The 16,232-nt window shown below is 38.2% G+C and overlaps 1 long non-coding RNA gene across 9 annotated transcripts in view; it reads right to left on the bottom strand.

Annotated features, from left to right (window-relative positions):
- Positions 1–16,232, bottom strand: part of LOC103791509 (uncharacterized) — a 520,065-nt gene that overhangs the window by 457,196 nt on the left and 46,637 nt on the right. For 2 of the 9 annotated variants that reach the window (XR_004740114.3, XR_004740113.3), the window contains exon 4: positions 16,080–16,210. The exons of 4 other annotated variants lie outside the window; for them this stretch is intronic. This is a non-coding gene — a long non-coding RNA (uncharacterized LOC103791509). Of the gene's footprint in view, positions 1–1,119; positions 16,211–16,232 lie in introns of those variants that run through there. 3 more of the 9 variants (XR_008479637.2, XR_013532245.1, XR_013532244.1) reach the window with 3 other exon arrangements.

Genomic DNA, 16,232 nt, shown 5'->3' on the forward strand with positions numbered 1-16,232 from the left:
ACTAATACCAACTATGCTTATTGCCTCTAGACTCACACCCTCACATCCATCTTCCACACTGATTATACTAAACTAAAACTAATGTGACCTCGGCACATGCTTGCGTTGATTGTGCTGCTGGCTTTAGTAAACCTCAATACTAATTTTCAGTACTTTAACCTGATAATCTGCTCTCTGGCTACTTGTCTATCCCCCCTTCTAAATATTCTCCTTTTGTTAACTTTATTCTCTGTACCTCAAACTGTATCACCTTGTTCCCCACCTCCTGAGCCTTTGCCTATGCTTTCCTTTCTCCCCGGCACCCTTTTCTATCTCATCCGACTGCAAAACTCTACTTCATTTCTTGAAATCCTGCTAAGATATTCACTAAGATATTCACCTCTTGTGTAAGGTCTTTCTTGCCCATCCATTTAGTGAACAACTCACATGCTTTTTTATATAAATTCCATTTTCAGCTATACTTCTAGAATGGCACATATGACATTGGTCTAAAATTACTTACTTAGAAACTTGTCTCTAACACCACGCTACTGAGCACCTGGTACTGTGACTGGAACATTGCGGACAATGAACAAATGAAGCAACTGAACCAACTCAAATGTGGATGAATCGTATGTTGATATGTACTCACCTTGATTAGGGGCCGTCCCGGTGGCTTTATTACCTAATGAATTAGGCTTTTCTTAGGACTCAGCTAGAAAGCTGTTAAAAGGTCCTTCTAATGAACTCAAAAACAGATAAGGCAATTTGAAGGAGAGCTGGCTGTGAATTTGGCTCAGAGTTTATGTGCTAGAATCTGAGGGGTCCTGAGAGGTTCAAAATGTCCAGGTCCTATAAGGAATTGGGGATTGGAAGACACAATTAGCTAACACCTCCGAGAAGGCAAGAAATCCCTGTAGCGGATTCGTTTGTTTTTTCACATGGCTTCCATGAGCCTATGTCTTCCCCCAAAGGCATACTCATGTTTACAGAATCTGTAATAAAAATATTAGATAAACAATAACAAGGACAACTTTTTACTTATTGGAAATTCCCACAATTTATATAAATATATAAATGTTCAGGAAGAATATTAAATAAATACTCTCCCCACCCAAATGAAATTCCTTTCTTACTTGATTTTTCTTTTCTGAGATGGGGTCTTGCTCTGTCACCCAGGCTGGAGTGCAGTGGCATGATCTCTGCTCACTGAAACCTCTGCCTACCAGGCTCAAGTGATCCTCCTGCCTCAGCTCCAGAGTAGCTGGGACTCTAGGCGCATGTCACCATGCCCAGCTAATTTTTGTATTTTTAACAGAGATGGGGTTTTGCCATGTTGCCCAGGCTGGTCTCGAACTCCTAAATTCAAGTAATCCAACTGCCTCGACCCCCACTAAGTGCTGGGATAACAGCCCTGAGCCACCACACCCAGCCTCAAATTTGACCATTTTTTAAAACAACGAAGACTTAAAATATTTTCAGAATTTTTATTATTCTTAAATATAATTGAATGGGAAATATTAAATTTTTCCTGAGCACTACAACACATCTTCATTTTTACATACATCCTAGTAATGAATGATTCTTCACCCCCACCACTGTTACTACCACTGGTAGTTGGACACTCTTAGGATCTGCTTATCCATCCCAGAGATCAATTTTAGTTGGTTTGTGTACACTAGGCTCCTCAGTTTTTAAGGCTTACATCCACAAAAAGAAATCTAGTCCATCTGGATATACTCTATGATCTTGATTCTACAGGCCCCAAAAGACAAACTACTGAGCAGCCCATTCCAAGCCAAGTTGTATGGTTTCTAACCATTCATTCACTCATTCAGCAAATATTTATTTAGTGAGCTTCTACTTAGAGCCAAGCACTGAACTTCACATTGTAAACACTTGATACAAAGAGCACCCATTACTTTCAGAGATCTCCCTGGTGAATTCACAATTACAAATCCCCAAGGTAAGCGCTATGTTAAAAGATGCTGGAGGAGGAGATGTGCTCCAGGGAAGCCTCCCAGGGAAACTTCACAGAAAAGTTTATGCTTACAGAAGATTTCGAAGATGAGTAACAGTCAGGCCAAATAATGGAGAAGGGAATTTCAAGCAGTGGGAACCACAGATACTACAGCATGAAAGCACAGGCCTGAAGGTGCTTTTAGAAAACTTCAGGCTTTAGATGCAGCTGAAACCCTGGGTATACACAGAAGTAGAGAGAGAGATGAAGCTGGACTAAAAGACAGGCCCTGATGGTCAACAGTCCTCTTACACCAGGTCTAGATTTTTACCCTAAAATTGATAGGGAGTCACTTTAGACATTTTAGCAAGTGAGTGGCTTTATCAGATTGGTGTTTAAGAAAAATCATTCTGGCCAAAGTGTAAACGACTCAGGGGAGCCAGAGGGTTACTGTAGTATATTCAGGTGAGATAGGGGATACTAAAAAAAATGAATCTGTTGAGGAGAGAATGTGATGAGGTCAGTTTGGGGTAACCTGAGATAGTGGCTAGAAAATTGACTAGAGCACACTTCTTGATGTATACGGCACATGGTTTACCTTTGTAGCCCTAGAAACAGCATGCATTTCAGTGTGGGCCGTGCACTCTCACTGCGTGGTCGTCAAAAGTAGTAAACTAGCCAGCAGCACTGTAGGCTGCTGCTAACTCTAGCCTTGTAGTTTTATAGTTTTGAAATAGTTGGCTATACTTGAATTTTCCACGTTGCAAAATTTGTTTTTTGAATTTTAATCACTTTGATTTAGCCTTGAGTCACAGCAAAACAAAACAAAAACAAACAAACAAAAAACCAACTGTGTTCTAGTTGTCTTGCTTACTGGGAAATCTGGTGGGAGAAAGAAAAAAAGCCAGAGAAGTCCTTCCCCCTGGCTATGTTTACTGTCCAGGGCTCCACAGGGCATACCAAGAAGGTAAGAACAGGAGGGGTGGGAGGTCAATCTTCCTTTTGAGGGTACCCACAAGTGGAGAACTGTAGTCCTTGGTGTTTTGGTTCAGCCTGTTAATATATAGAAGATTAACAGGAAGCCACACAGCTTTGAAAACTGTTATAAAAAGCCTTTGCCATGATTTCTTATAGGAAAATTATTTTGGTAAGTAAAGTTTTGGATTATTCATGTTTCCCTAATAATAATTCCATTTCATATGTCAAGAAGTAACTATATACATGTGTGTCCAGGAATAAGGGAAAATATCTAAGCTGGAGATATTCAATTATAACTCAATTTAAAAAAAAAGTAAAGGACATTTTTTAGCCCATACTCTTTTAGCATGTGAAAGAAGAACTGTCTCTAACTCTATCTTAAAAGTGAATGACCAAAATAAATACATGGATGTGAGTATCAAATATTCCAAATAATAGGCTATAATAACTAAGCAAGTATTTGGAGTGTTTTATGTAATAATCAAAAGCCAGAATGTCATCCAGCCACATTTTCTGATGTGAACGGATGTAAAAAGTTCAGCAATTCATACTCTTTACAAATTTTATGTTTAAAATATGATTAGCTCTAAAACTTTGATTTCCAACAAAAAGAAAATACTTCATTGAATCTTGCATTAACAGGCAAAGTTAAAGTGATAAGATTTTATAGGTCTAAGATTCTATTCATAACAGTAAAAATTAAACTAATGAAACTATGTGACCCACTAGCTCATTAAAATTTTTATTTTAATTTATAAACAGGTAGTATGCAAAAATTAAAAGTGATTTTTGGTGATTTCAACTGGTACACAGAAAATACTGAGTTCTTGTTATTACTCTGTGTTCATAAAATCCCAAAGTATAAATGCATTTTATATCTTCATAAAAACACCTTATATAAAAGACCAATATGAAGTAACACAAGAAATCAGCACATTTTCTACCTCTTGATAGCAGTAACTAGAAATAGAATTCTTGAAAAAAAAATTTAAACTAGCTTCTTAGTTAGCAACTTTGGAGTTTTGCGGTCTGTTATGTGGTTGGACTGATGCTGGAGTGTCTGGGTTGGACTGACCACCCATCTAGCACTCAATCCACATGCCCAGTTTTGTGGGTGTCTTTCTGCTCTTATGTTTTTAAAGTCATATTTGATTTTTTCACTGACCTCCTGTTATGATGACCTTTGAAGCAAAAACATTACTATTCTCTTCATGAGCTATGTGTGATGTTGTAAATGTGATTTAAGTATCGGGCAGAGAGTTAAAAAAAAAAAAAAAAAAAAAAAAACCTAAAAATCCACGCAGGAAGCCAAACAAATCTGGGGGAAAATGCAAAAATTTAAACCTCTGAGAATTTCCCAGGAGCCACACACCACTTCCACATTTTGAAAAGAATGTAGTAAGAAGTTTTACAAAACAGATACTATTGAAAATAAGTACCAGAAAGAAAAGGGAAATGTAATTAATTTGTCGAACACAATAAAAGACAGTGTCTTGAAAAGTACATTTAACAATGTTTAGATGTATTCCAAGTGGTACCACATGGCTTCTTAGGGTAGCTAGGGTTTGGTCTCCCCTTAATGATGACAAGTGGAATGTTAAAGTCAGGAAAAGGCTCAGAAACCAAGTAGGAGTTCGTTGTTGTTGTTGTCGTTGAGACAGTCTCACTCTGTCACCAGGCTGGAGTGTAGTGGTGTGATCTCGGCTCACTGTAACTTCTGCCTCATGGGTTCAAGTGATTCTCTTGCCTCAGCCTCCTGAGTAGCGGGGCTTACAGGTGCCAGCCACCACACCCAGCTAATTTTTCTATTTTTGTAGAGACAGGGTTTCACCATATCAGCCAGGCTAGTCTCAAATTTCTGACCTCAAGTGATCCGCCCACCTCAGCCTCCCAAAGGGCTAGGATTAAGGCATGAGCCACTGCACCTGGCCAACCAAGTGGGATTTCTGATCTACTGTCACCACATTCAACTTCAACCCAAGTAGTGCTGGGTATTTTCCAGGTGGCCTCTGTTTGAACAAAGTGTTTCATAGCTTTAGGAAAAAATTGAAAATTATTAATCCAGTCTGGAATTCAGAAAGATAAATTCACTGCAAGTAACAATGCAGCAGATTTAAAAGTGGAACCTCTTTCTCCTGGGTACTGGTCCAGGCTTTAGTTCTCTACTTCACAGTAGCTCAATGAATTCAGCCGACAAAGTGGAAGAAACTGTCACAATGTAGCAGAGTTAGGGAATAAGCCTAACTTTTCTCTTAGACATTCCATTCTTTTGTCCACTTAGACTTTAAATTGTTTTTATTTTAAACTCTGAGCCAGATTTCTATTTTTTATGTTTTCGTTTGTTTGTTTTGTTTTTTTGAGACACGTTTTCACTCTCTTGCACAGGAGTGCAAGAGTACAATCATAGTTCACCATAGCTTCAAACACCTGGGCCCAAAGGATCCTCTTACCTCAGCCCTCCAAGTACCTGGGACTACAGTCGCACACCACTGCATCCAGCTGATTTTTAATTATTTTGGACTTTTTGTAAAGACAGGGTCTCACTCACTGTTTTGCCCAGGTCTTTACTCCTGGTCTCAAGTGATCCTTCCACCTTGAACTCTCTACACACTAAGATTGCAGGCGTGAGCCACCACGCCTGGCCCAGATTGCTATTTTGTATTTTGAGACTTAAAACAGAGATGATTAGTTGCCTGCGCAATATTCATTTACTCTTTCTTCTTTATGAACAGAACCCGACATAGCCAGCGGTTGCAGTACAATTAGCTAAGGACTGTATTTCCCAGCCTCCCTTACAGGTGAGGAGCCCTATGACTAAGTTCTATCAATAAATGTTAAGCAGAAGCTGTTGGGTGAGACTCATTCAGCTGGCACATGCATTCAGCCTTTCTCCCTCCCTTTTCTTCCTGCCTAAAATTGTCACATTTTGTACAGAACTTCCTTTGTCACAACTGTGGAGCAGAAATGTCAAAGGATCCTGAGACACACTGAAGACAAGCAATAGCACACCAGCGCTGGAACTTTAGGCTTTCCTTGGTTGGTTGCTGTTCATCAAATTCTTGCTTGATACACTTTGGGATAGAACCATATCGTGAAAATTCTTCAATTACTACCATAGTTTAAAAGTACTGTAGTTACGATAGCCTAAATGTGTAAAGTCATTTCAAAGGAAATTTATCATTCACTGGTAGTAACATAAGTTTGAATCTTCTATTCCTGTTTTTAAAAGGATCTCAAATTCTGAATGTGACAGTAGGACCATAGTTTGATGTGTGGAAAAAACGTTTACTTGGGAAATTCCTCTAAAAACAAATCTTTGTGCAGTAGAACTGATTTTAATCAAAGTACATAAAGGGAATAGAACTCTACTAGTCTAATGTTTTGACTTATAAATTATGTCTAGAGATAAACAGTGTTATTGCTTTCCTGAAGATAATATCCACTCATTAATACAAACAGTGTAAGGGTCTGTTTTCTCAGGCTAATCAAATATATAGTGGGGAAGACACAAAGAGAAATGGTTTAAAAAGTAAAAATATACAATTAGATAGAAGAAATAAATTCAGTGTTTGATGGTGAAGTAGAGTGATTATAGTTGAACAAAAATGTCTGGTACTCAGGAGACAGGCACCCTAAATTCCTTAACTTGCATACGTGTAGCAAAATTTCACATATGCCTTATAAATTTGAACAAATATAAATTACGTAATATTAGAGCCCTGAAGAAACCTGATGATAATCTAGCTCATCCTCTCATTTTTCTATGGAAAAGACCAAAAACATGGTAAGAGAGATTAGGGGGAATTTCCTTAACTTTTCACTGTTCACTGGGTTCTTTCTCAAATGAAGCAACTTAGTAGTGGAAGAAGAAAGTATTTCTTGTACTTAAGAATTCTCAGGCCAGGTGTGGTGGCTCGTTCCTGTAATCCCAGCACTTTGGGAGCCGAGGCCGGTGGATCACCAGAGGTCAGGAGTTCAAGATCAGCCTGGTCAACATGGTGAAACCCGATCTCTACTAAAAGTACAAATATTAGTCAGGCATGGTGGCGCACCCCTGTAGTCCCAGCTACTCCGGAGGCTGAGACAGGAGAATTGCTTGAACCCAGAAGGCAGAGGCTGCAGTGAGTTGAGATTGCACCACTGCACTCTAGCCTGGGTAACAGAGCAAGACAATATACCAATAACAAGGGCTAAATTTGAGGCAGCAATTAATAGCCTAACAACCAAAAAAAGCCCGGGTCCAGATGGGTTCACAGCCGAACTCTACCAGACACACAAAGAGGAGCTGGTACCACTCCTCCTGAAACTATTCCAAGCAATCCAAAAAGAGGGAATCCTTCCCAAATCATTTTATGAGAGGAACATCATCCTGATACCAAAACCCGGGAGAGACTCAACAAGAAAAGAAAACTTCAGGCCAATATCCATGATGAACATAGATGCAAAAATCTTCAATAAAATACTGGCAAGCCAATTGCAACAGCACATCAAAAAGCTTATCCATCATGATCAAGTAGGATTCATCCCAGGGATGCAAGGCTGGTTCAACATAGAAACATATAAACATAGGGAAAAAAAAAAGAGAGTTCTCCCTGTTTGCTTTTTATCTTGACATTCCCATCAACTAGCATGCCCTTCTTCCCCCTACTTTTTACCCCTCCTCTCCCAACCCTGGTAACTCAGCCTTTAAGATCCAGGCTTACTTGTGTCTGTCCTAGCTACCTGAGAGGCTGAGGAGAGAGGATCATACGAGCCCAGGAGTTCGAGGTTACAGTGAACTATGATCTGACCACTGCACTCCAAGCCGGACAGCAGAGTAAGACCCTGTCTCTAAACAAACAAAAGGGTCAGGCATGATCTCAACCAGAAAATTGTAAGCTGTCCCTGACTGCCCACCCCACAACACACCCATCCCCTGGCCAGGTACGGAGCTTTCCTCTTCACTGTCTGTACACTGTGCCTACACCCTCTGACACTCACTTCAGAGCCTAGTGATCTCTCTTTCCCAAAAGAAAAGTGAAGGCTCCAAGGGCAAGAACCAAACCTGTATCTCCCAGCATGCAGCATGGGATCTGACCACGTATACTTTCCCTAATATTTATTTTTTAGAAAATATATGCTTGTGAACCCTACGGCAGCAAGGACAGATGCTGAATCAGTGGAATCTTACTCAGCTCTTTGGTGTAGTTGGAAACCCCTGCTCCTATTGACTTCCCTCCGACAGCCAAACATACTCTCAGGAGAACTGGCTCCAAAAAGCCATAAAGAGGTTTGGTAACACTAGAACACTGTAAACAACCCATTTTAATGTATGGTAGTACAATTCAAAGTACATGGTTTTGTCTTTTGGGAGGGTATAAAAATTCAATTATAAGGATCAAATAAAAACAGTTAAATAAGCAGAACAGGCTCGATAAAAATCATTTGAGCAAGTCTCTGGTCGCTCAGGCTTGGTTTCCTAGAACATTGTAAAAGGTCCAGGTTTTTAAATTAATGGGTTAATCTAGATTTGAGAAAGGAACAATGAGAAAAGCACTGATGTAAAGTGCAGTCAGAAATGCACTATTGGAGGAAGCATGTTTCCTACAGCAGAGAGAAGAGAAACTAAAACATTCCAAATTATATTCTTTAGGTAACATATTAAATTTCTTCTTTACCACATCAACTATAATTTAGTCATTTTAGTTGAAGATATTTCCAAATGAGCTCTCTCTGGTAATCCTGCAACCCCCCCACTTTTTAATGAATGCTCTTTTCCCGTTCATCATATTTTAAATGATTCTATAAATAATGTTATGTTAAAAAACAATTTTCCCTCCATAGTAGAGTACTAAATGGGGGTCCTATATAAAAGATCCTACAGAGTGAAATATTAGGAAATAACCAAATAATTGATATAGTCATTTTAATTGCCACCTTGTTATCTGTGACCTAGTTTGCTTAGCAGTTTTTATGGAGCCTGATTCTCTGATATACTGGAGAATGTTAGACTCAGAATGGATGTAAGAATATTTTGATTTTTTTTCAGTTCTATTTAGTTGACAGTATTTCTGTAAAAACAAATCAGGCTAGCAAAACTCATTTTTAGTATTTTTCTAAACAGCAAGTTTATATTTAGTTAGATTTAATAAACAAGAAGTTTTTTTTTCTATAATTATTATTCCCTATAGAGTACATATATCAAGGCAAACAAGAGAGAAAGTAATCTTATATTTTCTTGGAACACTATTGCACACAATCAAATAAACTGAACTTGAAGTCTAGTCTTTTTTTACAAAAAAAACAAATCCGAGAGCTTGTGGAGCCCCCATCAGGTTCCTTAGTTTTTCCTTTATCTAGCAGATCTTCGGTCTGCAAACTGTTCTCGACAACCCTCATCTTTACAAGTCATCCCATCTAACCAATGCACAAAAGGGCATTCATTTGCGATGACAAATGTTCCCAATGGCATAGACTCCATTCTCAGAACATGTAAAGGTCTAGATTAAAGCGGTGTCGAGTTATTAAATAATGCCATTTGAAGGTATGTAGAAAGGCTTCTTCATGAGCAATTGAGAATAATAAATAGATGGCAAAGTAAGACAAAGACATGTAACAGGGTGCTGTAAGACACATGCATAGGCACACTAAAATGCACACACGTGCCCATGGCATGACTATGGTGTAAAGTTTCTCTATAGTCTGCTACTAGATCAGTCCTGTTACATGACAGTTATTTCTTAGCGATGACAGCTTATCTCTCCTGTAAGGATGAATATAGCCTGAGGTGTGAACTCGTTATCCAACATGTTGTTTCTTCCCTTTGTGCCTAGGAGTTCATGTGTGCACCATGTACACATATGTGTGAGTTTATAATGATGAAATGAGAAATTGAACTGGACCATCTGAGCGCTGTACCAAATATCATAACTAAAGAGCATTGTAAGAAACAAGCCATATAAAACTGTAATGTCGTTTGGGGGTATTTCCAAGTAACTCATTTGTATATTGAATGACTGTTCACTTTTCTTTCTTTCACTTGGCTACTGAGAAACTGAGAGTCATCTTTGTCATTAAATCCACATCTAGCCTCATGATGTTTCTTTCTTCTCTGGTCTTCACTTTGGCTAGGGAACATCTTTTTCATACATTTACATCATTTTTACTCACTTTATTGTATTTCTTTTGAGAACCATTTTGACACTTTTTGATATAAGTCTAGCAGGAGAATAAGGATAGGAAAGCAGGGGATCAGAGAAAAAAGACTGAGCCTGTATTCTGGGCTTTGGAGACCTGTTAGGCCTAGATTAGAATCCCACTACTTTCTGGCTTTTTAAATTTGGGCATACATTTATTTAATTTATGTAATTAAATTATTTATTTAATTAATTAATTTAGCTTCTCTGAGCCTCAAATTCATCTAAAATGGAAAGATATTAGAACCAACCTCAATGGAGAAAATATAGTAAGAGATCAATTAATGTTTCTTTCTTTCTTCCATCAAAATATAAATTGTGAGCGTGCATGTGTGTGTAAATATGTGTGTTATATATGAAACTGTGCATATATATACATATATATCATATATAGAATATATGAACATACATACATACATATGAACAACCTCTCCCTGCTCCCCACTCACAAATTTCTGGGATCAAATCTTACTCAAAATGTCCTCACTCACCAATTTCCAAACAGCTTCAAGGTAAGCAAAAACGAATCTATTCTTCGCTACAAATGCTGTTTTCTTTTTTGTTAAAATTGTGATTTATGGAAGATACTGGAAATAAGTCTGTGAAGTGAGCCATTTCATGAAAGCAGAATTTCAGTAATCTCTATGTGTTAAATAGGAGGCTAAAAGAAATTCCTCCCATTGGGTCCCCCACCAACCCCTGTGATTTACTCTGCTTGTCTGCTGCAACAATCATCGCCACGGTACACAGTGCTCACCACTGACCTATTACAGACAGTTAATCAAGAGCAGAGAGAGCAGCTTTCACAGTACAAGTAGTTACTTGTTCTCAACTTTTTAAAGTTCATAATTCAGTCTTACTGTCATTTCTTTCCTCTTGCCGGTGCTTTTATGAAAGGTAAAGCTGAACAGAAAGAAAACCAGAGTCATTAACTGTTTGAAAGTTTAATGTGCTACCAAACCAGAATTAGATGTGATAATGAAATTTCCACAGTTGAAAGCAGACTTTGCTAACTGATGTATGTAGTGAGAAGGTGGTCACACAACCAATGAAAATAAAACCGTGCTCATTTTTTATATTTCTCATTCATTTTTTTGTTTAAACTGGCCAAACGCCAAATTAGACTTCAGTTGGGATACTTTAAAAAGTGGATTTAGTAAAATTCCACTTGTTTTGCTTAAGAAATATACATTCAATATTGACAGTAGAGATGTTGATCAAGTAACTTCAAATCTAAAGACATTCCAGAACAATAGTTTAGGTTTTGTGGAAAAACTTTCCTAACCTGTATTCAGCCATCATAATTGGTCAGAAGAGCCATTCAAGTCACCAAGGATCTCACCAGAATCCTTTCATGGGACCACAGAATGGCTGACCCCACCCATGCCACTCCCCAGTCTGGTATTCAAGGTGTGTCTAATTAGGTTTCTGACTTACCCTTTCTAACTACTTTAATTTCTGCCTTTTGTCGTCAATATAATCAACATGGGCCATTATTTGTTCCCCAAATACAATATATACTTGTCTATCCCTTTGCCATTTCACATGCTTTTCTCTCCTAACATTCTCAGCCATGGAGTCCTTTTGCCTCCCCTCCTCCAGGCATCCCCACCCACTGTGTCCCTCTTCCCACCACTTCCCACCACTTCCACTCAAACCTACCACCATCTTTTGAAATTAAATATATCTATTTAAAGTTCAGTTAAACTGCCCTTTTTTCAAGAAATCATTCCTTTTTTTTCATCCCAAACCAACCCCATCTCTTTCTCTTCTCCATCCAGAATCACTTACTTTAACTCTTGTATATCACTTTCATAGTCTTTGGCATACAGTAGGAGTTCATTTGCTCTATGATGAGTGAATCAGTGACCTATAGGCTATATGCATTTTAATCTACCCTATGACTTTCTCCTCCTCCTTAGCTTATAACTTCCTAATGGTAAAGATGTGGTTAGTGGGAGGAGGTGCTTATTAATCTTTACAACCTTTACACTATCTAATAGGTTAATTGCACATAATCAAGACTTGATAAATATTTCTTGAATTGCATGATTAAACTGTGTCAGCTGGGGTTGGTTATAAGCACCTCAGGATCATGTCTGGATTTATCAGAAGCAGTGCTAGTGATGCAAAATGTAATTTTCTTTGCTGAATCATAGCTGAATTTATATCACACTAAGCTTTGGAAGGTACCATTTTTCAAATTAAATATAAAAACAATAACCTTTCTGTGTGGAACGTTTTAAGTTCTCCTGGCTCCTTTCAGGCATGGGGACATCTCTGTAAGGTGTTGACCTAAATTTCTTCTGACCTAATTTCCTTGTTGCAAAAGGAATTCAGTGCAGCCAGCCCCCACTGCGGAAAGGTTTTGTTCTACATCACTGTCACATTTCAATGACAAATGGAATGAACTTTGTTAGTCCTTTTGAGATTTCAGAATAGCTCAGGATATTCCCCTTTAATATCTAAGAGGATTTCAGTGATTTGTCCTGCGGGCTACAGAGTATAAAGGGGCCTCCCTCTGTCCCATGCATTCCCCTTGAGCAGCCAGGAACACCTCGTGGAAGCACCAGACCCTACTTGCAAACATTTTTACTGCTTGGTAGCTGAAGTGAAGGTTGCTGATGAAATAAAGAAGAATGAAAGTGGCAAAAAATGATGTACTGAGCTCTTCATTCAAAAAAGAGAAATCTCAGCACGAACAAACTCTAATTTGGTTCTAGTTCTAAATATTTTAAAATTTATAAAATCAAACCTCTACTTCTATGGTGAGAAAAAATCATTTTCCTCCTAATGATACAGATTCGACCAAAAAGCGTGTTTTCCCCACTATATTGTGAGCATGTGTATATTTGGATGTACATGTGTTGAGAAAGAAGAGGCTAATAAAAAGAATAGGATTTAGTTCAAATAATTCAATAGCTGTAAAAGTCATAAGACAATAGACAGAAATATAATAAAAATTCTTTCCTTTACATTTCTTAAGGAAAGACAAAACAGTCTTCTACAGAGGAGAGCTTTGGTGTATTACTTTCTGGAAGAAAAGGGGTTTCCTACTAGATGGCACCCAGGGACCTGTCATTAACCAACGACCACTCTCTGAATCATGTATTCATTCTACAAGCAGTTTCAATGTGGGATTGACTGCTTTTCAGATTCAGAATTTTAGTAATCATTTGAGCAATATGCTGAATGCACCTTAAAATGCTTACAATTACTTGAATTCTCTCACTTTTGGTCATACAAAATGTTACTCCATTATTTCCATTTGGAAGCAAGTCTCTTGGAAGGTCTTAAGGCACCACACCCTGCCAGTTGGTGATGTGGTCAGCAAAGTCGAGAGGAGGTCAAAGAAAGCAGCTGTCCCAGCAATTTAGCCTGAACCTAAATGGTGACATAAAAGGGAGGAAGAGGAGAGGAAAAAGCTGACAAAGGAGAGCAAAACAGTCTGTTTCAAAAGAGTAAATAAAGATGTAAGAAGAGAGGAAACATAATTAAAAAGTATATGGTGAAAATGTTGTTTCTAACAACAACAAAGAAGAAAAATAATCTGAAGAGGAAAGAGAATTTTAATCACCCCCCACCCCCGACAACCAAATGCTAAGTATCTCTTGGGAAACTTCCCCAAAAGTCAAAAATCACAAGCAGAGTGAAAGATGCACTTAGATAAATAGGTTATATAAAAAGAAAGCGATTCAAATTAGAGTCCTCAGCCAGCAAATAGAGACTAAGAAATTACTAGGGGCAGACACTGCCCTTGTGCCCAGATAAATAATTACCCAAATGGGCAAACCCACTACCAATGCATTGTCGCACCAAGATTGTGTTGTCCAGTGGCCAGAAGAACTGATTATTTAGATTTCTTATAGCCTAGTACACAGCATTAACCCAAGATCAGAGAGATTACAGCAGACAGCAGAGAGGAAGGATAGAACGGAAGAGAGAGGGAGAGAGAGAGAGAGAGAGGGAGAGAGAGAGAGAGAGAGAATGCATATAAATGATAGGACTATAGCATTTGATTAGCTGGCTTGTGAGCAGAGAGGCTGATATATTACCTGGAAACAGAATATATTTTCTCTTGGGAGCACTTGCTGGGATCCCTAGATAGATCATCTACTGAAGGACACAAAAAAAAAATCTTTTGTGAAATCAAAGAAAATTATTATTTCCAGGAAGTTGGTTTTGGTGAAGACATTTATTGGCATATTTCTGTGAGTTGCACAGGACCACAAGGATTTCTCAATTTGAAGCAAAATTTGAAAAGTTAAATGACTCAGTAGGATGTCTCAGCAGATGCCATTACAAAATGGCCTAGGGCAAGCTGTATATAAAGGAGAGACCTTGCCTGAGTGTTCTGCATTTCTTCCATTATCTTCTCCTTCTGAGTAAGGACTTGGCATGACCCCTCCACTTTGATTCGTATATGATGCAGTAAAGCTTTTAAGAACCAGGTAAATTGGTGACCTGAAAATGCACGTCAACACATACATAAGCTTTGTGGTGAACGTTGAAGGCGCTGCCTCTCATGCGGACTAGTTTTCCATGGTTGTATAGTACAAGATCTATTCAGGGAGCAAAGGAGACTGAGTTGTTGTGGTCTATTTACTTAGCATGGTGCCCTGGCACCATTACTCTCAGATCCTGCTGCAACACACACCTGCTGCTGCAGGAGGATCTTCCCTCTGTCAGACACAAGGAAAGGAGAACAACTTCTAAAACCCATTTTTACATTACCAAGAACAAAGATGACAATGTAAAGCAGAAGTCAGATCAAATTTAGCTTCTCGTAAAATTGGCTGGGCCTGCCTCTGCTCAGGGGAAAGCCTTGCTGAATCTCCACTTTCAGAAGCAGCACTAGACTGAACATCAGACTGAAAAACCCATCGTCCCACAAGGATTTGTGAAGTGTTGAGCATCTAGCATATGGGTATTCTGAATAAAAGGATTTTGCCAGGAGTTTTGAGATCAGAGATCCATGATTAATTTTGACTACTTGGATCAATAAACATTGTTTTCCTTTGAAACAGAGCACCTATAAAATTATGTAATTTGAGGTATAGGAAAATCATTGCCGAGTGAGCAGAGTACTTTGCTGCCCACAGAACCCATTTGGTAATAATTTCAGCATGAAAAGTAAGACCATTATTTTAATAGAACAAATGCATCTGAAAGTCATGAAAGATTATATCAGTTAAAAATTATTTGCATAAAATACATTTCAGCACAAACTCACTCAGGTGTAGTACTATTCACACCAGAAATGCAATTCAGTGTGAGCTGTTTCCTAAAGGAAAAGTACATGGAGAATTTAGATTATTTTGTCTAGCACAGCTGCTGCTTGTACTGCAAAAGCAGAGATGCAGCTGATGACAAGGTAGAATGGAACTTGACACCTCCACTGGCATCCAGCCAAGAATACAGAATGTTTTAGCCAGTCGATGGCATGTGATCCATTTCTTAATTGTTGATAACATATAATTAGGACAATCTAAGCCTAGTTTAATGAATGCAATAAGTTAAACTGCAGTGCTTGACTGTACTTGGATAGACTTTGTTAGTCTTGGAGCACGGAACTGCAGAGTAACATTTTATAAACAGTACAAAATGGAATCTTCCCTTTACAAACTATCAGCCTAAAATTATGGCTGACATCCTAACCCACAGTATAAATTCTATGCACTGTATAAATGTCAACTGATATTCATGGCCAGTGTGCCCAAAATAAATTTTCCCCTTGAAGATTTTAAAGGTAAGATTTATGTGAAGAAATTGGGCACATATTTAAAAATGACAGACTACACGTTCTGCTAATCAGTTATCAACCTGATTTATTTTGACAGACTTCTTTCTAAGATGATCAGAGCTCAGTCTAGTATACTACATGGTTTTTTAAAATGCAATGATTTTCTTGAAAATAATGAAGCGATTATTAACTTTTTATTAAAATAGATTCATTGCATTCATCTTTCCACACCCATATTACTTACCTGTAGGTTTTGTAAAAATATTGTCATTGCAGAGCATGAAAAGGCCTTTACCAGGCCATAAATCAATTCAGCTGAATTCTTCATATCTCTGGTAAGAGATTTATGTTTTCCAAAGGCAAGAAAAATCCTACCTAGATATAAAAATTATACAAG

The sequence above is a fragment of the Callithrix jacchus genome, chromosome 2 (assembly GCF_049354715.1).
Source record: "Callithrix jacchus isolate 240 chromosome 2, calJac240_pri, whole genome shotgun sequence".
In the NCBI taxonomy this organism is placed as follows: domain Eukaryota; kingdom Metazoa; phylum Chordata; class Mammalia; order Primates; family Cebidae; genus Callithrix; species Callithrix jacchus.